The 24,007-nt window shown below is 29.8% G+C and overlaps 1 pseudogene; it reads right to left on the minus strand.

Moving 5' to 3' along the window:
* Positions 1 to 917: 917 nt before the first annotated feature.
* On the minus strand, positions 918 to 2,451 carry LOC142325695 (uncharacterized; annotated as a pseudogene).
* Positions 2,452 to 24,007: the final 21,556 nt, after the last annotated feature.

Below are 24,007 nucleotides of genomic sequence, written 5' to 3' on the forward strand. Positions count from 1 at the left end.
TGAACAGAGAAAGTATGTGTAGTATTATGTGCCATAACCATAAAAGTTGAAGTTTGGCTGAAAGCTAAACATCATTACTTTCAGAGAAAGTAGTTTTGTACCAAGGTGCTTTACATTCATCAGAACAAAAAACTGGGACAAATAGTGTAAAATAACAGATTAAATGTCTAATTACACACAGAGCCATGTCAGTTCAGTACCAGTGTTATCCATGGTTGAACAGTGATGCCAATTCACACACATCCGACATCCATCCATAGTATGTACTGTGCTTTCAGTGGAATAGCAGCAAGATAGTTTTCTTTTTCTGATGATGAATTGGCAGTTATTACCATAGCCCCAGATGAGGAAGAGGAAGTAAACCATATAAAAGAAAAGCAAAAATGGGTACACAAGTCATGGTTGAAATGAAAAAGTAAGAAGTTTTTACTTTATATAAGGAATTAGTAGACGATGAAACAAAATTTATTGAATATTTTAGAATGTCTCAAAATTATTTCAATATACTGCTTAATAAAATAGAAAGATATTTAACGAGACAAGATACTCACTGGAGAAAAGCTACCACACCGAGGACACAATTAGCAGTTTGTTTAAGGTAAGTGAAAACACAACCTTTAATGAAACACTTTTTATTTAAAAAATGCAAACTACTTTATCTAAATGTACATAATATGTATGTATATATTAAAAGTTTTCATAATTTTGAAAAAAACATTTGGAGTGTGTTTGGTACTATGGGATGCTGTTGGTCTGCAATTGAATTAGGTGGCAGTATTGGAGTTGAGATTCTTGTAGAAGTAATTGAATAATGCTCTGTTTTTTGAGTCATATTGCAGGGAGATGCCAAATTTGTAAACTGGCTTACACAAGATGTTCCTGAAGAACCACTTTGATGTTCATCGTGCAATGAATAATCAGCTGATGTGTGCTATAATCATTTTCATTTCATATTTTTGAACTGTATTAAATAGTTCTGTTTTTGCTAAGTTCAAATAATATGAATTTAAAGTTTTTAAAGTAGCACCAATACCTGCTAAAAATGGATCAACAGGATGAGTTATTGTCAATGTTGATGTAGTTGGCTGTTCCAATTTTTTTTTTTAATTAAGTATTCCATTAACTGAGAAGATGCTGAGGGCCATTCTTTGAGGGACCATTCTTTTTTTCAGGAATCTTTGGTGTTCACTGAATACGCATTTCTACATTTCGATGAGCAGATGATTGACTTGATTCACGGAGGGTCTTCATCATGTAATGTGTTTTGTTCTTCATTGTCTTATTCTCTGTTATCTTCCTGTTCTTCAGTCTTGTCTTCTGAGATTCAATATTTCCCTTTGTATCTCTCTCATTAAAAAATTTTCATAGAAATTCTAACTGATATTCATATTTATAAAGTTTAATTTTTTTTGAGGATTGTCCACTTTTTGTTATATTTTTTTTAATAGATTTTCTGTAATTGTGTTTAATATTATTTCATCTGGTTACTTACATGATGACCCTGAAAATAAATTAGTCTTCAGTTTATGAATTTTACAATTTTATTTTTTAAAATAACATATTATTTTAGGTACCTAGATATTGGCGATTCTTTAAAAACAATATCATTTAGTTAACGCATGGGTAACCACAATTTGGAATTTTCCCAGCAATTTGGGTGCGTTAGATGGGAAACACTTTACAATTCAAGCGCCCCCAAATAGCGGTTCACAATTTTTTAATTAGAAGAAAACATTTTTTGTTGTTTTACTGGCACTTGTTGATGCACATTACAATTTCACAACTGTTGATGTTGGTGTATATGGCAAGAATAGTAATGATGGCATTTTTGCAAAATCTAATGTGGGGAAAGCACTTCAAAACAACACTAGCTGTACCACATCATGCACCATTGCCCAGTACAGATACTGACGCTCCTTGTGTGACTGTAGGTGATGAATGAAGCATTCTCTCTAAAAACCTATCTGATGTGCCCATATTCTGGAAAAGAATTGAATTAGTCTAAGCACACCTTTAAATATTGTTTAAGCAGAGGTAGGAGGACTGTTGAAAACTTTTGGTATTATCACCCAAAAATTTAGAATATTTAGAAGAAAAATCCAGGCCAAACTAGAAAATTTAGAGATGCAATTAATGACGCAATTAGAGTAAGAGGGAATTGTTTACAGAATACTTTACATCAGAAATTGGATGTGTGCTATGGCAAGAAGAAAAAATTTAAGAAATAGTTATCTTTTACTTACATCTACTACAGTGCATAGTTCATATACACTAATTCGTAATACACAAAAGATAAATATATATAACAAAAAAATACTTACGTTCTAATTTCAGTTCTTTTCCTATGTCATTCCAAAAATTATTTTTAAAATCAACGTCCATATATTTTTTATGCGTCAAATTATACAGTTCAGGAAAATTCTGTATCAACTCGATTAGTTTTTCATCCATTCTTTTTATTTCAAAGAATAAAAGCAAGTTTCGACAACAGAATCACATCAGTTCATCTGTGAAAATTAACAAAACTATCGTCGCAGACGTATTTAATAATGACGAAACAGACACCGCAGAAGCACTGTTGGTAAAAGACATTACTGCATCGGACTTGTCTGAATAAATCAGTTTGAAATAAAAGCAATGATTTTTTTTTTGACTGATACTAATACTGAACTGACACAGCACTGATGTGTGTGAACAGACCTTAATGTGTTTTTTCTATTCGAAACAGTGCATTATACATACCGCAGTTCAGTAGAGAAATTTAGAAATTAAGTCTGATTAAAGTGATTATTTTATAAAAATCAAATCATTTCAACTTGGTGAACATTTTAACTAATGGAAATATGCAATATTTCAGAGTAAAAAGTTAAGAAGTTCTTATCTTCTGAGTAAAAAATATTTAAGAATTTTTTAACTAGCTTACAATACAAACACAAAAAATTGGATTATGTCAATCACCAATCTTTTTTACACTACTTTATAGCAGGAGAATTAAATTAATACTATCAATAAATTGTTTAAAAGTAAATAAATACAAAATTCAAACTAATTTACAAGACAAAGAAGTAAAGACTTCAAATTCCAAAAATATGTTGTAAAAATTTACTCATTATTCCCTCATTCCCTTATCCTTGATCCCTTCCACCCTTGTATTTTGTAGTTTTGGGAAATAAGTGAACTATTGCTGTACTCACTTGGCCTATCATCACATGGTGTTCTGCCTGTTGGCAGGTTCCTGGCACCACCATTGTCTCTATTTGTTTCACTCCTATGCTTTTCTTTTTATCTCATTATAACCTTCACTAACCTTTATATCATTTATTAGCTTCAGCCTCTTCTTTACTCTTCATTTTTTACCTTCAATGGAGCCTTAAAGAACTGTATTTATTATCATTTTTCCCCTAAACAAATATCATACCCAGAAGGGTGCTTCAAGGTCGCTCAGTTAGTGAGCATACTGTATTCATAAATTCTTAGAAGAAAGGTATCTTTACCATGATGGAAATAGCATAATACTGATCAATAATTTTGCAACAATCAACTCAGAAACACTGCAACAAATAACTTTTTTTATATGCTTAATAACCATCTGAAATCAGGTTAATATTTCATCCACCATATAATTCTGAGGATGGCCAAGGAAAACCCTTGCCCATCCCCAGAATTATATGGTGCATGAGAATATCCCACTGAGCTTGAAATTATACAATAAGACTACTTCCCCACACAAGATTTTCAATACTTAAAGCAGCTCTTTAATTATTTATTCATTTCATTATCTTACAAATATTTTTTTTCATATGTTAATATGAGCAGTAATCACTTATGTTAATTTTTGTTGTTTTGCTTAATTATTTAAAATAAAGTAATTTTAGTTATTTTAATTGCTTATTCCTACATTTTGTATTACTGCTTTGACCAAGAATCTCCTACCATTTTCCTCATTCCTCCAGGCAAACACTGGAGTAAATTGAGATTCTTTCTCCAGGAAACTCCTGATAAGATGTATGAAAAATGTATGTATTTACTGATCTAATGATGATTTCATAACAATGAAAAATGACAAGTAAAAAAACATTAAACCAGTGACTGAGCAAAAACACTCACAAAAATAATGATAATACTTTTTCAATACTTCTTTAACTTTTAATTTTTTAGAAGTCATACAAAATAAAAACATCTATCAATAACCGACCTCCATGGTGGAGTAACAGCATCTCAACCTTTCATCAGGAGGTCTGCGGTTCAAATCCCAGTCTGACATGGCATTTTTCATATGCTTCAAAATTCCATTTTCCACATTCCCATAGACAAGCTTCAAGCTGATCGAGTGGAATTAATTCATCAGACCAAAAAAAAAAAAAATAACTTACTAACCATTAATTTGGCAATGAATTCAAAAATTCATACTTTAAAGAGGAATTTAAAACTATTACATATTTTATTTTATTATTTTTTTATAAGAGTTTTACTTGGTTTTTATTTAATTTTTTTTTACATTTTCCATTTTATTTTGTGGATAAACTTACAAAAAATGATGTGCATATTAAAAAAAATTGTTTACAATAAGCACAGAGGTAGAAATGCTAGTTTCTTAGTTTAAATAAAAAATTGGATGCGGAGAAATAACAAAGAGAGAATGTCACCAAGCATAACACAGAAATTGTTCAATAATAGTCCATTAATTACTTAAGCAGTAACAAAGATAAAAATGTTTGTGTATGTATATATATATATTATATTATTCCAATCAACCAAAGTACATTATTATTAATATAATTTGTTTAGTGCAGAGGAATATGATTCCTGAAAGAATCGATTTTAGAAAAATAATATATATATATGTGTGTGTGTGCGTGTGTGTGTGTGTGTGTGTGTGTGTGTGTGTGTTGATTTATTTTAGCTATTAAATCAATATTACGGATATTCATTACAATATCTTTAGTTACAGCCAAATATCTATGTTTATATCATAACATTACTTTTGCAATACTTACTTTGTATTATTTTTTGTTTTTAATACTGGTTGCCATTCTGATGGGAGTACTGAATAAGAAAAAGGTGAAGAAACAGAAGTTTGTTGCTGATCACCCCTACATATTTTATGAACAATCATTAAAAAGATTATAATATGTAGTAATCTGTTATTAGATTTTAACATTGATGATGATTTTACCCAATCAGAAGAGAATAAAAATAACAAAAAGTAATTGATTTCCGTTTGATGTCTAACCTAAAAACAGAAAAGAGGTTTTCAAAGCAAATTTCTTATGGTGATAGATTTATGTAATACTTTTTATAAAGTTACTTTTTTGAGATTATTAATAAAGTTGAAGGCAGCTTTATTTTATCCAAAAATTACTAAAGTAAGTTAGTTTACGTACTTTATCACTTGTACGGCTTTATTATTCTTTAATTTTCATAGACAACATTGATTACCTTGGTGACTCCTGATATTAATGAAGCTAAACTAAATTACTTGTTCAATATTCAGTTCCAGGCAAAAATTAATTATATCCTCCTATAAATATAAAGTAATTTGTTTATTTTCACTTACTAAAATTACAACTTAGGGGCTGTAAATAACAAGTAGAAATGAGTACTTGCATAGCTACAACATTTTTTCTACTTTCTGTAGAAGTAGAGTTTTGTCGGAAAAATTGTGTATGGCTATTTTGCAGTTTATTTTAATACTGTACATCAATTAACTTTCAACCTGAAAGAAAACCTTTTAGGTTTGAACATACTTATATGTGAACAGACACATATCTTTGCTCGTAGTTATGAATATTACAAGATATAAATTACAGATAAGTTGCTTAAATATCAAGTCTATTCTATTTAATTTTCTGTACTTTTTATTTTATACATTTGATAGAAATAAGAAATACGTTGGTAATCACACATACATAAACCAAATAATAACTAGAATTATTATTATTTTTTAATTTGATCAGATTTTTAGTTATTATTCTTTACTATTTTATAAATCAATAAATAATTTTTTATTGTTTGTGTAGCTCACACCAGCTGGTCAAAAGATTAAGTTGTCATTGTTAATCAGTTGTTTAACAGCTGATTTTCAAAGTTGAAGGTTCTGAGGCTCAAATCCTAGTGAAATTTAGTTGCTTTTATATGGATTTCAATACTAGACAGTGGATACTGTCCACCGTATAGTACAATACTAGTACTGCTGCCCAATACTAGTACATCAGATACTGATGTACCTTGGTGGTTGAGATTCAATTAATCACACTTCTCAGGAATGGTCAGCCAGAGTCTGTGCAACCTCATTCATTTACATGTCACACATATCATCCTCATCTCATTGGGCCAAGAGGGGGGGGGGTTGCTTATTGTTCACTAGTTGAACAGATTCCAACATACACATTAGGAAAATAAAATAATCGAATGTATGTTTGATGCCACAAACTAACAATGAAATTATTTACACCATAATAACACCTCATTTAGAAAAAAATAATACAAGTTTTAAAGCAATACATTTAAACATTAAAAGCTAAGAAAAATTAATATCAAATCCTGTTTTTAGAAGTGATTATCCTGACTGTAAAAATAGCAGTAACTCTCTTTAAGGTTTTAAGTGAAACCACCTCCTAAATCAGATATCTTAACACCAAACCAAATTTCATAATAATATATGAAATTATACATATATATATTTTATACATATATATATTCTGTATACATATATAATATGTATACAGAATCTGGAAAGTAACTAATCCACTAAAATATTAAATTTAGTCATGGGTTAATTTTACTTGGAAGACGTAAACTGATATTTAAATATGTCATATTTTATTGAGATAAATTCAGCTGAATTAAAAAAAAAAACAAGAATTGGCCTATGATAAATACTATATTTTAACACCTACATGAAATTACCTTAATTAAAGTATTATTTCATCACCATGAGGCATACCAGACTGCAGCGGGCAATTTTGTAAAATTATTGAAAAACTGTTCCATTTTAGGTTATTAGCTACAATTTTAGAAATATTGTTTGAAGATTTGTTAGTTCCCATATCATGATTTTAAGAACCATCCATTAAAAAAATTGATCAAAATCAATCTAGAAAAATTACTGTAAGAGTAAGACACAAAAATACATATTTTCTTAGAGGAGTACTTAAGGGAGGTTTCAGATCATCATAATTTTCTTAATTATTTTCAATAACATTTCATATTTTGTTATCCAAAACTAATACGTCAGTTTATTTTTGTTTAAGAACTAATATTTGTTTAAATAAAGGCAGAGGCCAATAATTTTTCAAGGAATTTTTCAGTATCAAACTTATTACAAATATAATGAACACAATATTAAATTCTTAAAATGAGACAGGGAAATCTAAATTTTAATTTTAGTCTCTTAATTTTGTTATGATTTATTAGCTAAGAATGAATCCATTCTACCAGAATATATTTCGTATGAATCAATTTTTGAAATTGACCAAGGATTCTCAGTGGGTAGTTGATAGAACCATAGCATTTAAATATATGTTGACAGATGCCACCGTCATAGTAAAAAATGGTTTTAATCTTATCTAGCTGCATGCATATCATTGTAATAAAAAATTATAATTTTATCTTCATAAAATTTGTATTAACAATTGTTTAGAACATATTTTAAATTTAATATTTCTCCAGTTATTGGTATACTGGTTACAGCAAAAATTAGACAACCCTGTAACACAGATTGCTATCAAAATTATATCAATAGACTTAAAAATAAAGGGTAAATTACAATAGAAGAGAACCGTATGCTTTCTGACGGAAGGATTCTATGCATCACTAACTATTATAGAAAAAATATTAAAATAAATAATTATTCATTATCATGAATAATAAATAATATTTTTAACTTTTCCAAGTTAAAAATTACTTCAAATCCAAACATACTTATTATACTTTGATACCTTCATAAAAATAAGGATACTTTAATTTTTTTTAAATCAAAGCATTCAAACCATTTTTTATAAATAAAACAGGTATTCACATAACAAATCCTTTTCATTAAAAACTAACCTGCATTAAATGATTTCCTTCATACTGCTAGCATAAAAATAGTCATTAGATCAGGTTCTACTAATAAACATAAGGGTTAAGTAATTGAAAGTAAATGTCTAAAAATTGCCAGTCTAATTCGAATGAATATGTTTTCAAACTGTAACGGTATTAATTTACTGGATATTAATGATTTATACAATGCAAAAAATGTAATTACTAAGAGTAAGAATATAATAATTAAAAATAATTTTTAAAGGAACATTAACAAAATTAAGTTTTATAAGCATGAATAATTTCAAAGGTGTGGTATTTTTCACATGATTTTATTTATTTCATGTTCATTAAAATTCTTGTATGCATGAATAGTTAAGATACTTATTGACATGAAATTAATTTTATTACTTACAATAATTTTTTTTTCAAATTCCTTGATGATTTAGATAATTATTAAAATAAATATCTGCATATAAATTAACTAATATAATATGTTGTTAATGTTGTTAATATGTTGTTTATATGGTGCACTCTTAAAGAAACATGTTGAACTAAGCTGAGCTATTAACTGTACTGTTTCTTTTATATTAATTTTAAAGGTAACTGTATAAATGAAAATGTGTTATTTAGATGTAAATTATTAATGTTAAAACGTCATTCGATAGATAAATTTCTATTTTCCAAATTTTAGAAAATAAACCAACAGTGAAACTAATAAGTTACTGATAAAAATTATCAAAAAACCACCAGGTGTATTTTTATTAACTTTTTTGTTCTTGTGCAAAAAAAGAGAGAGTGATGTGCAGGTGTATTCATTTTCACTGTTCTACAATTAAAAATATCTAATTTACTGACCATGTGACCTACAATTTTATTAAGTTACATATATACATAATTTTAACATTATCATGGAAAGTAAAAATCAAAGTAGGATGTTGTAAACACTTTTAGTGCTCTCTATTTTTCTCAATACACAAAAATATATGCTTGTGTATGTAATTACAGTTATATGAACACAGCATTAAAGAAAAGTTTATTTGTAGAAAACAGTTATCTTGCTTTGTAACTTAACCATAGACTACAAACATGACAATATAGCAAGCCCATATTTTATTAATGTATTGTCTGCTTTGATTTGTCAAATAAAATCTCTCATTGTTGAATTTTGATTAAATCGATGGTTATTACTATCAGAATAAAAAGTTAATTTCAATGTAGTTATAAAGAACGAGGCTACCATAAAAGCAATTTCAACCTGACCACAAAACCAAAAATTAAAGACTGGAAAAAACAAAAAGTATACCAGGGCAGTAAATGAACCAAATACATACTTAATGAACCTATTTTACGTTTGCATTTACCTGGGAGTTGGGCCGAAAACAATTACATTTTTAACAATTCCTAATAAAAAATACACATATGCATATTTTATATATACATAAAGCCAATTTACATCTGCTATTATTACAGATTTACTTATATAGTAAAATAATATCATGTGTACCAATTCAGATTATGTTCAAATTACTTGACAAAACCATCCTGTTTTTAGACAATGCACCCTTTCATAAAGTTGAATATGTTTTAGCCTATTGATGTAAAAAATTAATATAATCGTTTCAACACAACCATTAACCAAGAAGTGATTTTTTTCTGTTAAGGTATTGTAATAAAAATAATTTTCAGTAGTGATTCCAGAATTATTTTGTAGTAATTTTTTTATATTTAATGAAGCCTACTTACCTTGGCATTATTTCATTTGTTTGTAATTTAATAATTAATATGGACTTTAAACACATCTATTTTTTATCTTATAATTTGTTTTTATATATTGACGTGATCTCTATAATATATTATTATGTTTCAATCACAATAAAAATTTATTTATTGGTCAAATGTGCTATAAAAACAAGATCTCAAATCAATACATGTAGAATCACAGTTCTTTATTAAATTTTACATCGGTGCGGGTGAAAAACATTGGACTTGTAAAAAAAATTAGATCAAGGAAAACATTTTTTACTGTTTATTATCAAGGACAGTGATTATTCTTACCAATTCACACTTCATTCATTTGGCGCTAACAATTAATGTGTTTCAGGTGGTAAAAAGTTGAACCGAAATGTCGATGAATTATTTAAATGTGACATTAGTGATCTCGTTTGCTTATGGAAGGATTAATAAATCAGCTATAACATTTTTTATTTATTTACAGATAACCATAACAAGCACAACATTGAACCCAATATAAGTACCATTCCACGGTGATTTTTTATGGAGACCCAAGAATTTGTTGGTTACTTGGAGAAAAAGAGTTTATTAACATGCCATATAATGTGGACATTATTGATAGCTTTTCTGAAATAAGTGAATATATTAATGTCAGATATAAAATAATAACAGCGATACAGATTATTTTAAACAAGATTAATTTTAGTCTAGGTAACATGCCTTTTACCTCCAAAGAATACATTTATTAAATAAATTGTTTTTTCAAATTCTTGATGGTTTAGACATTAAAATAAATGGTTTAAACAAGCTTAGAATAATTTATTAATATGGATGTATTATTTATTCTATAAAATAATTCTTACAAATATTTAAACTGTAATATTTTTCTGAATTTCAATCTACTTAAATTTCATATATGTAAAACAATTATATAGTTTTGTACATTTACAAGATTTAAGATAATGCGACTTTACATGTATCAGTGAATCTACCAACATTACCTCAAAAAGTCAGAATTAGTTTTCACAGAAGTAAATGAGCATTTCCTCTTAATCAGTCTTATAACATGACTGTTTAAAATGACATCCATCTTAGTGTAGTTGAGAAACCACTGGGGTATGTGTAAATAGTTTATTCCATAGTATTTTACTCATTTCTTGATTTGTTTTTCTTTTAGTCTAGTGTTTAAACTCACAATGTTATGTATTTCATGGTTTTCTGTTACCAACATTTAAAATTACATATTGTTTTTTTATATCTTTGCATACTCATTACACACCTTCTTTGTAACTGTGAAATTTCCAACAAATATTCACAATGTAGTTTTTAAACACTCCTCTAAAGCATTAATTTTGTCACTAATCTAATTTTAATTAGTTATACCACTTAACTTTGCCTATGACAACAGATTACTGAGTTTCAAGAAACTATTAGCTTCTAACAAGAAATAAAATAGATACTACAACATTCAAATTCTTTTTCAAAACATTTCTCCTTTACATACAAATAATGAACTTAATGTTACAAAAAGCATTACAGGAGTGCTTCAATTAATGACAATATATTCCAAACATTCCTTTTCTTGCAGTGTTTTGTATACTTTACAATTTGGATTTATAAAAAAAAATTATTGGGTAACAAGTTTGTAAGATTATTAAAATTGCAATTTTTTTTGTCTTCTTACACCCATTTTTTGTAGTTTTTCTGAGGTTAGTGGCCAATACTAAGCTTTAATACTAGGTCATTATTGTGACCTTCTCTATTAGGTTCTTTTATATTTTTTCCACTAGGTCGCATTTAATCGTTGATTCTTAGTACTAATGAGTAAAAAAAAATTCCTTCAAAGGAGTGTAAATAACAATGTTAAAAGGGGTTTGCAGAACTTTAATCAATGAAAATCTATAGAGCCTTATGGTCAACACAAAATAAAATATTATAATAATTACAAAGATTAACAAAAATGGAAACAATAAGTGAATTTAATTACTACTGTATGTATGAAATGTAGATAAGAAATTGAAATTTAAGGAATCAATGAATTCCGAAGCAAAAATGGATCAATCTTCAAAATTCTGCATTAAAAAATTTACTACATTACATTAGCCAGCTGATCAGGGATTGCTTCGCTCCTTTCCATCTAGGCAAAGATCCCCACCAATTGATCCCTGCTGTTTTCATAATTCTCATGCTTGTGAGAATAATATTGATAAGTAACAATTAAAGCCTGTTCAGTAGATAAAAACTATCAGTAATTTCTTCAGAACAATAGTTTGGAGAGGATTCAAAACTGAGCGATCTGAAGTATGAGAGTTTCAGAAACAGCCCCCATCTTTAAAATAGAAGTTAACTGGTTTTTACGGTCATGGCAGTAAAAAAGTATGTTGCACAGTTCTTAGCACTAACAACACTTTGAGGAGATGACCATACTTATTTTTTAGTTACTCATTTTTTTTAGTTTTTAATCAAGTACATGGAGGCAAGTACACCTAGTTATGCCATAACAGTGGCAGTAGCTGTGTTGGTAGAGCTGCTGCACTATACAATGTCAAGAGAGAAGCTACTTTTCTCAGTAACATAGCGGTACTGGAAAAAAGATCTGTTTTTGTAGAAAATTTAATTTCAAATACTGTAAGTGGTGTCCAAACTCAACTTGGTCATAGTAAGGAAAGGATTATCTGGCTGTTACTGCAAGCAATTAAAATGGCCACCATCTTAAAACATTGAAACAAACATTTGTAACAGCAATATTCTTATATTCTTTTCAGGTATAAAAACTCATCCAAAATTTGAGTTCAATCAGTTAAGTAGTTTTTGTGTGACAGGGTAACCTCATAGACACCACTAGATTTATATATATTTATATATATATTAAACACAAAAATTGCAGTTTTTTTTTAAATGTTCATAGTTTTTTTTTAATTCTGGGAACAAAGTCCCCAGCCAGTTCAGGTAGTCATATTCCTTCTCAAACTGGGCCTTTACAAAGAACAGCTATTCCTTCTACCAGCATTCCACCACAGATGAAAAAAAAAGGAGTTGTCACAATTTCTGTTGTACCTATCCATGAAAGAAAGGATATAGAAAAAAAAATCTCTTTCAGCACGCCAGAAGGCGAAGGTAGATTTCATTGGTGCTAAGTAGGGGAAAAAAAGATTTTCATCTTACAGTTAAAAAAAATTTTTAATTTACTCAATACAACAATGGTTGCATGTGAAAAATACGACATGTTTAGCATATGCCACGCCCCATCTTCATACAATTCCAGGAACATTCTAGTCATCCCTTACTGTAAGGGTTGGTCATATCAAAAATTGTTTCAGACAAAAGTTTTAGGTAATGTTTAGAGGACTAAAGACCACTTAGATCGATTTGATACTATGCCTATTAAAAAAAAATGAAGCCTACTTCATTTTTAAAGTAATACTTCAAAAAGTAATGAAGTAAGTAAAATCATACTCACTTCATTAAGTATGATTTTTTTGTCTTCGAAAACAAATTTTTTCCACCCCCTGGACCAATGGTTCATATATCAAAAACCTTTATTTAAATAAGTTTTATGCCCTTATCCAAAGAATAGTAGGAACTTTAAATGAATTTGATATTTTACTTAATAAGATAGTCATGGCGATATTTTGTTTTTTCGAGTAAGCCCTCCATGGTCCAATTTTGTCCATTAATGAACTTGACCAAGATTTTGTGTCGTTATATTTTATGTAAAAATTTGAAAGTGATTGGCGCAAAATTACAGGAATTATCATGTCTACAAGAAAGTGAAATATATATATAAATGTATATATAAACTTTTGAACTGACAGTGGTTTTGGGGTCTGGGGGATGTGAAATACCTTCAAGTTTCAAAGTTTTTCTGAAAGTCAAATCATGACACCCATTACAATAGGTAGCTTTCTTATGAAATCTACCTAAAAAGAAGGTTAAACCAAAGATAAACTGCCTCCAATTAAGTTTAAAGTATTAAACTTTGATCATCACAAGAGCAGAGATTAACAGTCTTTCATTTCTATTTTATTCTCCTAGCCACTTCTTTTGATCTCAATTAAGGATTACAAAAATGTTAAGTGTGTCAAACATGTATAATTCTATACACCCGACATGCCTTCAGGAATCCTATGTCTATTGACTAAACTAAATAAATTTAACAAGTAACAAAAATGACTAAAAATTAATCACCTAATTTTAAAAATAGTTCATTACAATCTTACTTTATGGCAATTCTGTCAAACCAAATTGTTTACACAATCTAATCATACTTTTTTCACAGGCAGTAATTATATAAAAGATTTTATTCAAATCTAGGTTCAAGTTTGATTTTGAGTTATATATATTTTACAAATAATATATTTAGGAATAATAAAAATCCATAAAAAAATAAATGCACAAATTTTACCTTCAAAATACTTTCTTCTACATAGAAGAAAGCAAATATGTAATGACAACCACAATTAGGTCCTACAATGGGACTCTTTTCTATTATATCAAAAAGCAGTATTTTCAAACTTTTGTTAACAGTATTTATGTCACTACTTGCAATAATATAAATGAAATACTATCAGTTAAAAAACAACGTCCATTATTAATTGATTCTAAAAATACCTTAGAGAAACTAATGGTAATAAAAATGAAAACCCAATGAAACATTATAATAAATCTTTAATTAATAATTACAAATTAAAAATGTGTTTTTGTACATAAGGTGAAATGCAATAAAAATATACATAAATAATGTAACATAATAAACTTCATATGCATTTGGAAGTAATGTGAAAAATGTGCTAGAGTGCACATAAACTAAATCTACAACGCAATATTTATTCTACTGTAAATGATTTTTAAATATTCAATTAATGAAATCAGTTGCTTAAGTTAAAATTCCAGTAGTATTGTTTTTACAGTACTAATGATACAGAAAGACTAAAAGGAATCATTCTTATTTCCTGATTTTTATTATTCAACTACATTATCCATAATCACTCAACAACAAATAAAACTTAACTAAGTAGGAAAAAATTTGTAAATAAATTCACTTACAAAGATCTTGAAAAAACTGAAACAACCAGTTTAATACATATTATTTTATTTATGTTATAGGAAAGTGATGATAGCATCTGAATTTTTTTAAAGATTTTTTAAAGGTGCAAATCCCTGTTAGGCTTGAAATATTTCACATTATACAAAATTTTCATATAGTTTCCTGAACACAAGCTTTGAACTAATATGATAAACAATTCATAAAAAAGTGCAACAGAAGAATGTACGTTAATTTTTAATAGAATAAATTTATTGATACTGGTTTTGTTTTCTAAATCTAATGTGTTTAAAAAAATGCCACATCCTTCCAGGATTTTTATTGTTCCTTTTAACCAGCACTTATAGAAGAAAATCAACCAAAATAAATTTATTTGGTATTGCTCACCAGTAAAATTACACATTATCTAAATTACAACTCTATTTACAATTCACCCAGGCTTCACAAATTGGTAAATAGGAAATAGCATGATGATGAGTGCCTTGTTTACCTTGTAAATGAGGTCAATGCTAGCTACAGAGCCCACAGTTTCCGTTCATATATTTCTTATTCTTTTTGAAATACTATGTTTTAGATTTATACAAAGTAATTAAAAAAATCAGCATTTTAAAATTAGTAATTGATCAGTTTAAATTTGATTATTTATTTTGTTTCTGTTTTTTAGTAACATTAATTGCTTGTCATCATACCATTAATTTTTAAATATTACATATACATACGAAGTGTGATCAAAAAATACGGTGAATGAATTTTTATAGCGGCAACTGCCGACGCTACATCCATATGCTGTAGTTTGTCCAATAGTGTGATCAACTGAGACAGGCAGGGACAAGTTGTAACACGTTCGAGCTTGCCAGTCAGCTGCCAAAGCCGCTAGAGTGAGGTTGTGTTTATCGTGTCTGTCGCGCAACATGGATTTTGAACAACGCATTAACATTAAATTTTGTTTTAAGTTGCAAAAGAGTGCCAAAGAAGCTCACGGAAAGTTAGAATCGGTGTACGGCGACAATGTGGTAACTTTGAAGACTGTGTACAAGTGGTATGACCGATTTAAAAAAACGGAAATGAATCTGTTGAAGACGAGCAGCGTGCGGGACGTCCAGTAACCTCAAAAACAGTTGAAAATGTGCAAAAAGTGGAAACAATGGTTCGTTCAAACAGGCGAATGACTATTCGAGAGCTATTGGAAGACCTTAACATCTCGTACGGATCCGTTCAAAGCATTTTAACTAATGAATTGCAAATGAGATGAGTGAGTGCAAAATTTGTTCCCAGACTTTTGAGTGGTTAACCCACCGGGTTGGTCTAGTGGCGAACGCGTCTTCCTAAATCAGCTGATTTGGAAGCCGAGAGTTCTAGCGTTCAAGTCCTAGTAAGGCCAGTTATTTTTACACTGACTTGAATACTAGATCGTGGACACCGGTGTTCTTTGGTGGTTGGGTTTCAATTAACCACACATCTCAGGAATGGTCGAACTGAGAATGTACAAGACTACACTTCATTTACATTCATACATATATCATCCTCATTCATCCTCTGAAGAATTATCTAAACGGTAGTTACCAGAGGCTAAACAGGAAAAAGAAAGAAAGAAAAGACTTTTGAGTGATGAACAGAAGGAAAATCGTGTATCAATTTGCACGGAGTTGAAGGGTCATCTTCATGCAGATCCGGACGTCATGGCCAAAATTGTAACTGGAGATGAAGGTTGGGTCTATGGGTATGACCCTGAGACCAAAATGCAGAGTTCCCAATTTGACGTGTCGAAATCCAACATCAAGGTCATGCTCGTTTTTTTTTTCGATAGTGAGGGCATAGTGCGATCAGAGTTCGTTCCAAGGGGGACAACTGTATACTCTGAATTTTATAAGGGTGTACTGCAACGTTTGCAAAAGACGTACGAAGAAAGCGACCAGAAAAATGGACCAATGGCTTTCTTCTTCACCACAACAACGCACCGTGTCACACCTTGCTTCTCATTCGCGAATTTTTGACCGAAAAAAGTGTTTCTGTCTGTCCACATCTGCCATACTCACCGGATTTAGCACCATGCGACTTTTGGCCTTTACCAAAAATTAAAACTGTGCTTAAAGGAAAACGTTTTGACACCATTGCTGACATTGAGACGGCCACGACTGAGCAGCTGAAAGCCTTTCCGAAAGACGCCTTTCAGAAATACCTCCAGTCATGGAGTCAACGTTGGGATAAGTGCATTACTAGCCAAGGACAATACTTTGAAGGAGATTAAATCGAATTCTATGTAACCTTATTCCTTTTTTTAATAAAAATTATTCACCATATTTTTTTATCACACCTCGTATATTAAAAATTATGAGATCATTGCTTACTGCTATCAAATACTGTTGATAACATATAATAAATGTACCTAAATGTACATCATTCCCGAAGGGATTCTTTCAGAATGTCTGAACAAAATACACAAATAAATGAATAATGAATGTTATCTTTATTCACTGGATAACAATAAATTAATTATTACTGACACAAAGTTATTTTCTTGGTTCCATTCCTATGTGACTCAGGTGAGAAACTTTTTTTGTTACAACTGGTCAACTGGAATCGGTTAGAAAAAAAAAATAACCAGTGTTCAGAATTAAATGTGAAAAGAAAAAATGTTTGAAGTGTTGAACCAATCAGTTACGACTTGTTTAAATGATATTAAGAAGAGTTATGTAAATTGTATTACATGAAGATTCATTGCCATTAAAGAAAAATGAGAGAAGTTAAATACCTTTGAATTTAAAAAATGCATACAAAAATTGCAAATACATTAAAACAGGCAAGATCGTTACATAAGCACAATATAGGTTCCACACATACAATCTATAATTAAAAAATAAAAAACAGAAGTTTCCCAATCACTTAACATACAGTATCACCAAGATCACAAACAGCTGTACGCAAGGTGTGACCAGCAGTTAACCAACATGGCTGAAGAAGAAAATGATTTTGAAAAGTCTACCAAAAAAGGGAATAACAAATATGTTGTTAAATTCATTTAATTTCAAATTTCACTTTCCCATTATCTTGACATAGATGAAAAAGCCTTCTTTATCACTTACTAGTTTCATGCTTTACTTTGAATTAATAAAAATATAACAATGTAATATTTCATTTTAACTTATTCTGAATTTGGTAATGGATTGCAATCATACATTCAGATCTAACATATGGGGCAAAATCAGCTTTTATAATACCTTTTTATATTCGAATGGAAAAGTAGTCACATATTAAGAAATATAACAATAAACTATAATAAATGTACTGAAAAAGAAAGGAAGTAAGTAAAAACATTCAGCTATGTTGGTAATCATAGTTTTACACAAATAACAGTTCACCTGTCAGGTCTACATGGTACTAACTACTAGCTAATGAACAATATTTAAAATGTCAACAATACTTTTGATTGTATTAGCACGGTGTGCTATAAGATAAATTGCTGGTAACAAACAATGTTTGGTATTAATAATTCAAGCTATCACATATTTATGCTGAATCTGTGTGGCCTTTTAAGTTTTAAAATTTTTTTGTTGTAAAATTGGGTTTTTTTACTACATACTGTCTTTACATCTATATATTCTGCACATGTGTATAAGCCACACCCAGTTTCTGAGATGATAATTTTAGGTAAAAGTAATTCTCTTAGAATTTTGTTGAGAAACCAAAACAGACAGTGCTATCGAGAAACTTGACAATATTCAAATTCCTAAGATCCATGCTGTCCGCATAATGGTACCCCTCCACTCAGAGATGAATGTTGAAAAGCTTAAAGTGCTTGCCAGGAAACAATATTGCATGAGACACAGGGGAAGAGGGTAGTAGCTACCATTGCTACATTGTGTATATTCCTTCTTTAGTTACTGGTCACTCACTAAGCAGTGAAACATGGGCCGCTTAAGAGCAAGTTACAATTGTAAATTTAAGTTGCAAGTAGTGTGTTATGTGCAAAAAAAAAGTGGAAACCGAGCAGCTGGGAGGAAGTTCAACGTACATGAGAAAAATGTGGGAAGATGAATTGAAATGAGAACTCTTGAAAAACCATCCCAAAATCGACTACCTTTTTAATGGAAAGAAAGGCAAAAAACCAGGAAGTAGAAACCAATCTACAGGAATATGTCAAGAAAATTCGAGCAGATGGTTTTCTGTGTCCATGAAAATGTTACAGTTTGAAGTGCATCAATTATCAGACAGCAAGGTAATTCCTGAGTGAAGTTATTCCCCAGCTAGTTATAGCTGGGTAAGGTGTTTTATAGTATAAAATGACCTTGTGATCTGGTGAAGAACAATGGCACAGCAACTTCCAACACCTGCAAAGAGAAACTGTTTGCATTTCAAAGAAATGTTCTGAAGTTACACAACTGCAGGATGAGGCAATAGGAAATGCAGCTGAAACTCCCATATTTATCAATATGGCAGGTAAAACAACTATGAACAAAGCTAGTGAAAAAACAATGCATGTATGAACTTCAGGAGCAGAAAAACAGCAGTGTACCAAAATGCTAGCTATCACTGCAATAGACACAAACTCCCACCATATGTAATTTTTTAAGAAGCTATTGCCTGGAATATTAGTAAGAGTGCAAGAGAAAGGGTGGATAACTGAAGAATTGTACATGGATCGGTTGGATAATGTGATTTTGGCGTCCAGGTGCACTGTTACATCATAGGTTCCAAGGCTAACAGAAAAAGTGAAGAATAGCGGCAAGAAGTGCAACATGATTGTTACCAGGAGGGATGACTGGCATGCTACAAACACTCAAAATTTCCATTAATAGGCCTTTTAAGGCTCATTACAACTGGAGATGCAGTTTGACAGAAAAGACTTCAACCAGGCATTTGAGGAAAGCTTTAATTATTTAATTCTATGACTGGAACATAGCTGCATAGAAACTCATACCACATGAAATGGTCACCAAGAGTTTCAAAGTCACCTCCATTTAAAACTCGATGGACAGCAATGAATATGACAAATATCATTTGAAAGCAAGGATTATGGCAGAGGTGGAGAGAAACAGTCAACTGATGAGTGGGGCTAATATTACCAGTGCAAAATGGAGTCAATTATTGTCTTCATAATGTACGTTTAAAAATGTAATGTTTATTAATACATTTTTTAAAAGTGATCAGTAGGGCTACTATCTCTAACAAGTCGCACCCTATTTTCCTCGTGATTTTGGGTTAAAAATCTGTGGCCTATACACATGTAAATACGGTAACATATTAATTTGATAAATATTTTTAAGGTAATAAATTGAACATTTTTTTTATTAATACTAGGGATGGCTAAAATGTAACGTACACTGTATTATTACAGGAGAAAAATATATCACACAAAACAACAGATGCTATCATCTGAAAGTTTTGTTCCCCTACTACCAACATTCAAAAACTCAATGTTCATGCCCTCTCATTTTCTGTCAGTTGCCATTGTTATGGAGTTGAGTACACCTGCTATGTTAAAGTCTAACACAATATACATCATGCAGCAATTTAATTTTTAACAATGGAAAAGTGAACATTTGTAACATTCATAATCATCTAAAGGCCCATTTATGTGATGAGACTGTTGATTGTGATTCACCAAAATCAAAAAATTTCAAAACACAATTCTCTGCAAAAAAGATTCTCTTGACAATGTACTGGGATTCCAAACCCATGTACGTGACTGACTATAAATTCTGGAAGCCAGGTTGACTGTAAATTCTGGGTAGTACATGACATTAAGATATTAGGAGATATGTATGTCATATTTGGCAATTCATAGAGCCAATAATGCTTGGCCACACACTTCATGTGCAACTGCCAATGCTCTTGTGAAAATGAAATGTGAAACCTAGTCCACCATCTTCCATAGTCACCAGATTTGGCAACTATAATTTTCACTTCTTCCCACAATCAAAGAGGGATAATATTAAGAGTATACATTTAACTACAGATTATGAACTGAAGGGCACAGTGAGATTGTTCATCAAGGAAAGAACATCAGCATTCTTCATTGAAAAATTATACAGAAAAATTGGGAAAATTATACACCTGTAAATGGTGTCTAAGATATAATATAGCAATTCAGTATTTGCTAATAAAGTGATCTTTATTATTTAGAATTATTTATTTTTTTGAAAAACTGGCAAATTTTGATAGAAGGAAGACTTAGTGTTTAGATGAAACATGTCTAATGGCTAAATATTGACAAAATTCCAGATTTTAAAAGATGAAGTATGAAATCATCAAAATAGCCTTTAGTGACAAATTGTAAACTAAAAGTAAGATGCATTCAGGTAAGGATTCTCATTGGATTTTTTTAAAAAAAGAGAAGGGAGGCATTATCAAGGAGAGATTGTGTGAGTTTTAAAGAGTGATTTGTTATGATTTCACCTCTTTTAGAAGAAAATGCAGTTCCAGTTTCTGACACTCCCATTTATCATTTTTCCGGAAAAAAGGATAGAAGATTAGAGGATTACAAATTAGTCGAGTTAAAGACATTAATATAAAAGCATGGTTCAAATCAAAAGACATTCATTTTGGTGATCACACATTAAAAATTCAATAATTTGAAAAAATATAGATCTGAAGGAAAATCTAAATCTTTTATAACAAAAGCTCAAAGCAAAATTGTTTCATGATTACTTTCTTACTATTGTGAACTTAATCTAATTGAGCTTTGAAAAAAAAACAGGAAGTTAATACAGTATGTGAACAAATACTTAAGGAAAAAACATAGTTAAAAATAAATTGTATTCTACTGCTGTACATCTTTAACCCTGGAATGGAAACACTCATAATTCTGATGATGCCTACTCACACTTTTGTTGATGAGGGAAAACCAGGTTGATTCCTGGTCATATGCTTCTCAAATCAAACTATTGTGGTTCTGTACACATTATGTTATGTGTGTAACATAATGTTATGTGTATAAAATGCTTGTTTTACTGTTGGTAGCTGTTAAGTCATAATTTTAACGAAATTTTCTATCCGCTAAGTAGAATTTTTAACTTTTTCAAGTAAATTTTTATTTATTTTATAATTAATTAATGTAGATATTATTTCTGTACTTATTAAAATATTTTCAATCAGTAATAACCTTGTGAAAGCCCTAGAAATGAGACAATTTACATGTAAATGTAAATCTCTTTTATTAATTCCTGAACATTTGTAAATTGCAGGTGGAAATATAAGTGAATGAATGTGAATTCTCCAAAAAAGTGCATCAGATTTTGATTGATCTGGGTAAGGAAACATTACAATCTGGTGAAGATCATCCCTCCAGTTGCAGTGAAAATGAAAGCTACTTAGAGTTCAACGAAGTAGAGGAGACTGATTCAAAAATCAATAATGAGATTATATTCGTAGCTTCCAATCCTGATAGTGTGAGCAAATAGGTAATCAAAACTCCATTCAACCATCATAGACTTATTTCAACTTCCAGTAGTGAGAATGAAGAAGAAAATACTGAGATGCAACAATTAGAAGAAGAAATACGTAATTGTCCCAATGTTCAGTCACTTAAAGGCAAAAATGATCATTTCTGGTTGGTCAAGCCATCTAAAAATAAAAAATTAAGAACACTGCAATGGAATATAGTTCATCAAATTTAGTCCACACTGGGAGAAGTGAAAAAGGGTTTTAGCCCAATTAAAATGTTTTCACTGTTATTCACTGAAAAAATATTACAAATAATTTTGTATCAAACAAATGAGGAGATTTCAATAGTACATCCTAATTATGCAAACACGGGTACCACTCATGAAGACATTTGAAGAACTGAAGGGACTGTCATATATACTTACATGGTAGCAAGTACCATGAGCATTAAAAATATTCTACAATTTGAATTTTTGATTACATGTTTAGGCTTTGATGACAAGTCAATATGAGGAGATAAAATAAAAGAACACTGATTTGTCCCGATATGTGTGAATTATGGGATAAGTTTATAAATTATAAAGCTTATTAGTTTATAAAGACTGTCAAGACTTAGACGAACAACTATTGGTCTTTCATGGCAAATGCCCTTTCTGAATGTTTATACCCAATAAACCAGCTAAATTTGGTATAAAAATTGTCATGGCTTGCAATTCAAACACAAAGTATAAGTACAATATAATGCCATATCTAAGAAAGTCAATATTTTGTAAAAAAACTTAAAAAGTACTAATAGAAAGATTACAACCATTCACATCTACTTCATTAGCAATTTCTCTAAAATTAAAGTTATTTGGAACAGTGAGGCTTGATAAAAATGACCCCTTTAATGAAAGTAATAAAACACCACCAAGAAGGAAGTGCCATTTATGCTTTTGATAAGGAAAAAACTCTTGTCTTACAAAGCCAAGAAAAATGAAATTATCACATGTACGCCCATGAATCAATACTTTTAGAGAAACCAGATGTTATAGAATTTTACAATTTAACTAAATCTGGAATTGACACATTAGATCAGATGTAAAGTAATAATTCATGCTGCCGTAAAATTAAATCTTGGCCGTTATTATGTGTATTTTACGGCATGATAAATGTCACACGCCTAAATTCATATATTATTCATGTTACAAATAGCAGCACGCATAAAAAAATAGTTTAAGTCTTAAACTTATCCTTATAACTTTAGGCAAATCACTCACTGAGCCATGGATGGACAAAAGGCTACCATCTATTTCTATCTTTATCCCATGAATTGCATTTGACCATTAAGAGTACTCTTGGGCATGTAAACACCCTAGTGGCTTCATCTTCTACTCAAAATAAAAAAACAATATGTTATATCTGTCTATCTAAAAATTTTCGTGTGGCAATTCACTGTAAAATCTGAAAAAAACTTTTCTATGAAGAACACAAAGCTAAGCCATGAGTCAAATGTAAATAAAATGTTGTAAATATTATACTTCCTCTAATTGCTTGTCTTTTTATCCTTTTCAGAATAAAAATGGCTACTTTTTGAACAGACTTTGTATGCAGAAAAAAATTATAAAATAAATGCTGTACGCATTAAAAAAAATGAATAATTTTTTAAGAGAATAATAATTTCAAGAGGTTCATGTAATTAATACAATAAATATGAAAATTGTATGTGTGTGAGAATGAATACATGATATGCTAGTACATTTTTTATGCAATATATAAATTCACTAGTAAAGTAATTATTCTATACATACTACACTTTTCTTTGTTTTATAAAAATATTTTAGT

The sequence above is a fragment of the Lycorma delicatula genome, chromosome 5 (genome assembly GCF_047948215.1).
Source record: "Lycorma delicatula isolate Av1 chromosome 5, ASM4794821v1, whole genome shotgun sequence".
Lineage (NCBI taxonomy): Eukaryota > Metazoa > Arthropoda > Insecta > Hemiptera > Fulgoridae > Lycorma > Lycorma delicatula.